This window comes from Helianthus annuus, chromosome 2 (assembly GCF_002127325.2).
Source record: "Helianthus annuus cultivar XRQ/B chromosome 2, HanXRQr2.0-SUNRISE, whole genome shotgun sequence".
Classification (NCBI taxonomy): Eukaryota; Viridiplantae; Streptophyta; class Magnoliopsida; order Asterales; family Asteraceae; genus Helianthus; species Helianthus annuus.
This window is the reverse complement of record NC_035434.2, coordinates 28,571,418-28,579,418: the sequence shown is the minus strand read 5'-3', so window position 1 is coordinate 28,579,418 and position 8,001 is coordinate 28,571,418. Positions and strand designations below refer to the sequence as shown.

Genomic DNA, 8,001 nt, shown 5'->3' with positions numbered 1-8,001 from the left:
GGAAAGAAGAGCAAAAGGTGTGAGGTTGTGAACTAAAGCGAATGTTATGTGTAGGTAGTTTGTCGAAATGCAATACGGATGATCATGTCTGTTAATATATGATGTATTATGTTGTTTGGTAGATGTAATGTTGGTATTGCACATGTGCAAAGTTTGATATAAACATACATATTGGCATTGTATAATGTATTACGAATGGTAACATTTGTTAATTTAGGATGTCATATTTTGTTTAGTATAGTATATGCCGGTGATGCATATTTGTTGATATATTATGTTTATTGATCTTATTTTTTATTATTTTATTATTTTTTTGTATATTATTGTATATCAACAATAGGAAAAATCCGAAGAAAGTAACTTTTGTTTTGAAGTCAAAGGATGAAGGGTCAAAAAAATGTCGGATGCAATGGAAGATGATTATGCGCCATGCAATGGAAGATGATTACGCGGCAGTTAAACAAAGAGGTAAAAAATCGAAAAAATAACTTTTGTTTGTATATTCTTTTTTATCGAAGCAAACCTGTTGATAAGCTCAATCATGTTAATGCACATGTGCATAGTTATACACAAATACATATTTTGCCAGATTATTTCAATTAGGTCAGTCATATTGATGCAAACGTGCAGTTAGGCACATGTGCATAATTTGCCAGAATATGTTAATAAGGTCATTCATGTTGTTGTACATGTGCATAGTTTGCCAGACTATGTTAACAATGTAATTTTTGACTATGCACATGTGCATAGTGTATATAGTAATGATAAAGTTAATGTTAATGCACATATTCATTGAGATTGTATGTTTGTTAATCCTATGTTTTTTTGTTTTGTTTATTATCGTAGATCGATAACGGAAAAATTCTAAGAAGGTAACTTACGTTTTGAAATCAAGGGATGAAGGGTCAAAAAATGGTCGGATGCAATGGAAGATGATTACGCAATGGTTAAACAAAGAGGTAAAAAAGGTTGATTAATATTCGATGATTCAGTTGGGAGTTATACACATGTGCATCCCTTTATTACTTTCACGTTAAATGATATCATTTATGTAAACACATTAATTATTGCACATGTAGGTGCACAAGAAGAAAAAAAGCATATAGAGAAGGACAAGTGAGCGAAATCACGATGAAAAAATTGAACAAGTAAACGAATTAGGTCAGTCATATTGATGCAAACGTGCAGTTAGGCACATGTGCATAATTTGCCAGAATATGTTAATAAGGTCATTCATGTTGTTGTACATGTGCATAGTTTGCCAGACTATGTTAACAATGTAATTTTTGACTATGCACATGTGCATAGTGTATATAGTAATGATAAAGTTAATGTTAATGCACATATTCATTGAGATTGTATGTTTGTTAATCCTATGTTTTTTTGTTTTGTTTATTATCGTAGATCGATAACGGAAAAATTCTAAGAAGGTAACTTACGTTTTGAAATCAAGGGATGAAGGGTCAAAAAATGGTCGGATGCAATGGAAGATGATTACGCAATGGTTAAACAAAGAGGTAAAAAAGGTTGATTAATATTCGAATATTCAGTTGGGAGTTATACACATGTGCATCCCTTTATTACTTTCACGTTAAATGATATCATTTATGTAAACACAATAATTATTGCACATGTAGGTGCACAAGAAGAAAAAAAGCATATAGAGAAGGACAAGTGAGCGAAATCACGATGAAAAAATTGAACAAGTAAACGAAATCCCTTTATTACTTCACAGTTTACGGGTGTTCGCTGTGCGACATATGAAAATGTATAGTGGGAGTGGTGAGAAGTTTGATTGCATATTCAGCAAATATAAAGAAATTCAAGACTTGCAACTTAAGAACATGAGGATGAAGATAGCAACAAAATTGCCAGTATAAGAGGCAAATGATCATGTTTGTTAATATATGGTGTATTATGTTGTTTGGTAGAGGGAATGTTGGTACTGCACGTGTGCATAGTTTGAAATAGCATACATATTGGAATTGTATAATGCGTTACAGATGGTTATATTTGTTAATTTAGGATGTAATATGTTGTTTGGTATAGTATATGTTGGTGGTGCATATGTGCAATAATGATGTTGATCGGATTATGTGATTCTTATGATGAGGGTGTTATATTTAATTGTTTTAACACAAGAGTTGTGTGATAATTTCTTAATGTTGGTAATGCCCATGTGGAGTGAAACAATAAACATGTATGCACATGTTCATTGTTCGAAACAGTAACCATGTTGGTAGTATATGTTAGGTGGTCAATAATGAAATTACATATGATTATGTCTAATAAGTAATTGATAACAAAATATCATGATCGTAATCACAATCTTTGAATATGAAAACAGATAGTACACAAAATGATTGTAAACGAAAAATCATAAACAAGACGAATAATGCTTAGAAATTGTTTGACATCATATATAGGCTAATAGAGGATGGTCGGTTGATTTACGACGCCTGGATGACCGTCTAAGAGATTGCTCATGTTCATATATATATATATATATATATATATATATATATATATATATATATATATATATATATGTGTGTGTGTGTGTGTGTGTGTGTGTGTGTGGGGGAGGGGGGGTCTTCTGGATCATCATCAACATTCAACATGTTCATCAGTGTCATTGGAATCAACATCATCGGAACAAGAATTAGGTTCATCATCAAGGGGGATCGGGAGTCCAACAACATATTGTCATTAAATGTATACATAATGTAATTGTCAATATAATGCACGTGTGCATAATGTAATTATATATAACGGCATTTTTTTAACATAACAAGATGCCATATATTCAAACCATAACTCTATCCAAGAACTAGATAAGTACGTTTACAATAAAGATATAAACTCCTAATTTTCTATTACATTCACACCACTGGTGTACCACTCTTCAGTCACTAAATTCTCCATTAAATACTCTATTTTGGCTATGACATTCATCCACAACATAGTACACTCATTGACTTGTTCCAGTATTATAGCATTTGAAAACTGCACAACTTTGAATACCTTCTCATTTTTGATCGACCATATGTTCCAATAATGTGGCCATCACTATGCAGTTGACTGCCTTTTTCTTCTTCTTAGAAATATACAGCTTCCAGGAAAAAGAAAGAATATCTGCCACTGATGAGCAAGAATGTAAACCTTTTACTCCCAACCATGACCCGACCATCCACCATAGCGTTTTCGACATCAAACACATAAGGAGGATGTGTTCAACAATTTCTTGCTCATATTCGCAACCCGTGCACAATGTGTTGCTGATATGAATCCCTTTTTTTCCAGCTCCGTCTTTGTCGGTAACCTGCCTTCGACGCCTTTCCGAGCTAACATATTGGCTTTAGGTGTAGCCCAGCAGTTCCAGGTCATTACAAAGCCACTCGACGGGTCCCTGCTTGTGACACATAAGTCCTCTCTAACGGTTTTAACGTTGAAAGTCGACTTATTTTTCCGAGTGCCAACCCCACCCATCTTGACCCGTCTTCATTCTGGTGTATCTTAGCAGCGCCAAAAGCTGCATAAACTCCACACATGCCTCCCCGGTTGTCAGCTTGTTCTTCCATTGCCAATCCCACACAGTCACCTCCCTTTTTTTGTTGTAATTGTCCACCACCCAAGACCCTTTGTTTGCTGCCATTCTATACATAATTAGATAATCATACATAAGGCAATTGTTCAGAATCCATACATCAACGACATAGTCTAATTTTCAACATAATGCACATGTGCATATAATTTAATACAACATTATTTCGAGTAAATATAATGCACATGTTTATATCATTTAATATAATATCATTTACAAAGTATATACATCATTTATAGTCAACATAATACCTTTAGTCACGAATCGAATGAACCGCAACTCTTGATGTTCTGTATTTGTAGGTGTATTGTGACTCTCAACTGTATTATTAGCAGATGGACCAATAATGTCAGCATCAGATGTATGAGGAGGATTATCAGAGAATGTATGAGGAGGAACATCATATGTGTGAGAATCGACAAAGATACAATCGGACAAATTCTCAAACTCTCAACCTACCGGATTATCAACACGATAATCCGTTCACTAGAACACCGAATCTCACACTAGACCTCTGATTCAATATGAATCAGTGATACACAAATGAAACCCTAGGTATTTTTCTAGAGAGAGAAATCAGAGACACTCAAAATATCTTCATGATAATCATTTTTTCTGAAATACGTTTTACCCCCTTTTATTTAGATGACCAACAGTCCAGCACTTTCAATTGAGAGAAAAAAGCGACTCCTAAAGCCCACTCCTGAATGTATGAGGAGGAACATCATATGTGTGAGAATCGACAGATGATGAATCAGAGGATGCCAGTGACGAATCAGAGGATGCCAGTAGGAGGTTTGAATCAGAGGATGCCAGTGACGAATCAGAGGATGCCAGTAGAAGGTTTAAATGGTGGGTCGTCGTTGTGAATGCCGCTGGAAACACCGTGACCGGATGCCGCCACCGTGTACTCCGGTGAGTTACTTGAACGCCGTCGGCCGCTGTCGTAATCGTATACCATATTCTGAACCAATGAATGAAACATGAATGAAACCCTAATAAGTAAAACTGTGAACAGAGTTGTGAAACAGGGGGCGTGTGTTTATAATAAATATCACATAATTACAATTTTGCCATGTGTTCACACTGGTTCTCGCGGTTCTCGCAATAAAGGATGGTTCCTAACGGATCCTTATCCTATATATATATATATATATATATATATAGGTGTGTGTGGGAGTGAGAGACGTCGAAACCGGCTGTGAGCGGACGGAGAAGCCGGGCTTGGCCCGGCGCCAGAGCATGGGGGTGGGGGAGCCGGGGCGGTGAGCAGCGGACGGGCATGGGGACGGCCTCCATACCCACCAGTCTAACTATCATTCTATTTAATTGCACATAAAACAACAAAACACCTCAACTACTTCGATTCCACACGTAAGGATCAGACACCACCACACGTGAGAAAGTTAATCTCAATCACAAATAATGATCGTGTTGTGTTGGATGATGGGTCACACAACCTATGTGTATCCGGTATGCAACAAGTTTTGGCCTATCATTTCAATCCTAACAATTCCACAAGACATTCTAACTAGGTGTGGACACATAAAAAATAAATTCACAATACTTATAAAACTAATATCTAATAAACAAAATCATGGAAACATATGTTTCAACTTAACACATATGGATATTCACTAGCAACGAACATATTTTTAGAAACTTAATAGGGGTGGCAAAATGGGTGGGTTGGGCAGGTTTGGGTAATGAGTTAGGATGAGTATGAGTCAGGGTTGTTTCTATGTTTTTTGAGACACTAGGCGAACTATAAAGTGGGGGCCCTGATTTCGATGACAAACTCTCCTCCAATCCCGACGCCATGGGTGATTACCCTTACTTTTTTTCGGCTAGTGATAGCCGATAGCCTAGAAATTGAAAGCAGCTTGCTATGGGAAATGGGACGATGATTGCGGCTGTATTTGGGGATTTATGCCGCTAAATAATGATGATTAGGTTGATGGTGGTTGTGTTGTAATAGCTAGAAATCATGGCGAAATGGGCTTTGAAACTTGTCATTTTTTGCCAAACAATAGTTATTTTGGACTCATTCAATAAAAAAACCTGTTTAGTTTTGAAATAAACGTATTTATTTGGGTCTAATACATATAACTATATATAAAACTTTCTAAAAAAACGGAGGCCCTAATTTTTTGGTGATCCCAGACCCGTGCTTACGTTACCAAGCCTATGGAGCCGTCCCTGGTATGAGTTAGGATGAGTTTGGGTTAGGATAAGTTTATTAAGAAATGAGTTAGGATGAGTTTAGTTCAAGATGAGTTTTTGTCAAGATAGATTTGGGTATGATAGGTTAAAAATATAAACAAATCAAAAAAATAAAAAAAATAAAAAAAAAATTAAACACCTTTCCACAACCATTACAACTCACTTTCTTAACCCCAAATCATATCAAAATTAGGACAGCCCCTGAAACTCAATATATCACATAAACATACTCTCAAATACAATTACGCCCATCTTCAATCAATGATCATAATCAAACAAAAACACATAAATAATCATACAAATTAACAAAGTAAATCAAAAGCAACTCCTCTAATCATACCATAGATCAATGTGCACAGGAAGTTAAAGCTGAAGCAGACTCAGTTGAGATAGAAAAAGGTATCTACCGTGGTGCAGAGCTGCCGGATCTCCCATTCTGACCAGCCGCTGCTGCAAAACCCCTGTGTGAAAATCCGTAATAGAGGACGATGTTCACCGACGTAGGCGCAGGAGTACCGTACATCTCCATCTCTCTCTTTCTTTAGGTTTGAAACAAACCTGAGCAGCAATAGTTCAATTGATTCAGTGGTTATGAACGATTCTGATTCAGTGGTTAGGGTTACCCACTTACCCATCCTGACTCATCAGACATTTTAAATTGATATCTAAAAGCCCATTCTGACCCATCTATTATTATTTCTTGGCCAACTATGACTTGTCTCATTTTTAAAATTACCCAAAATAACCCAAAATAACTCATTTGGCTTTTGTTTGACAGGCCTGCTTGCTATACATCTAAATTTAATTACTTATTAAATTTAAACAAAAAATATTAGATATCCTTATTATTTTTTTATCAATTAGTTTACTCAATTTCACTTATTTCACTTGTAGAAATGTTCTACTATTAAATGGCATGCATAAATGTGGGGGTTTCTTCCAAATTCATAATTCATAAGTTTTACAAAGTACAACCCATTTGACACATATACCACTTTTATATCGTGTTTAACATTATTTAATCAAATGTTTTGACTGAACCTCATTTATAAATATATTTAAACGCTTTTGGAATAGGGACTAGCCATTTTAGTTGACTAAAACTACAACTTTTTAAAATGGGTACTAATTAGTCAAAAATTATCAATTTACAAACGGCATAAAGCTTTATTCATCATCAAATTAATTACAACAGCTTCTTCTAGCAATCAGCTAGAAACAAGCCATAGTACATCTTACACCCATTCTTACATCTACTTTTTTTTCAACGGAGGAACCACGTGTCAACCACCGTGACACCAGACGTTATGGCCAAGGTCGACTACTTGACCACCGCCAACCCCTTGGCTCTCTCAGATGCGCGGAAACCCGACCTCCACCCGCCCGAAGGCACGACAGTGGAATAATCGGTAAAACCTCGCATCCCATCCAAGACAAACCGGCGCCACCCGTATTCGCCCTTCACCTGAATGCCGCAGAAAATAATGAAGAGAGTGTGAGTCGAACCTGCGTCACAAGAAACACTAAGTCTTTTCCCAACCACTCCACCACTACCTCATCGGTCATTCTTACATCACCTAGTAACACACTTACAATTAAACACTCGAAAATAAATGAACGCCAATTTTCCCAATCCAAATTAATCCATTTAGCTCAATTCTTGACCAACAAAAATGTTGTGGCCTGAATTCCATGAGTATGCGGTCAATGAGCACTCTTTTATCGATGCATCTAACTGGACATAATTTTTACTAGAATTTCCATCCAAAAAAAAAAATCAATGAAGAGTGATTTTAATCCTTTGTAAATTAACAGCATTTAAAGTTTTAAACACTAAATTCCAAAAGCTAACCCGACTCAACTCGTTTACCATTTATACCTTCGCTCGGAATTTAATACCATTCTGACTAAATCTTATAGTTAAAATCACTAGTAGAAGTACTTCAAGCCAGGGCCGGCCCAAAGGGCTTCAGACCCTAGGTCCACCCAAATTGAAAGGCCTTCAAAATTTGATATGCTTTCTTTATACTAACCTCAGTTATTACAAGATAATACACTGAATAACCCACTAAAAAGGCTTGCAATTGAAACAGCCCATTAATCCATTACCCAAATTGAAAGACATACAATCATTAGCTATTATATTACTCGAGAAAGTATTTTTAGAATAACTT

At 35.9% G+C, this 8,001-nt stretch overlaps 1 long non-coding RNA gene across 1 annotated transcript; it reads left to right on the top strand.

Annotated features, from left to right (window-relative positions):
- Positions 1-1,412: 1,412 nt before the first annotated feature.
- On the top strand, positions 1,413-1,988 carry LOC110896684. The gene is made up of 2 exons (XR_002568084.1): positions 1,413-1,517; positions 1,638-1,988. It is a non-coding gene; the product is annotated as an uncharacterized LOC110896684 (long non-coding RNA).
- Positions 1,989-8,001: the final 6,013 nt, after the last annotated feature.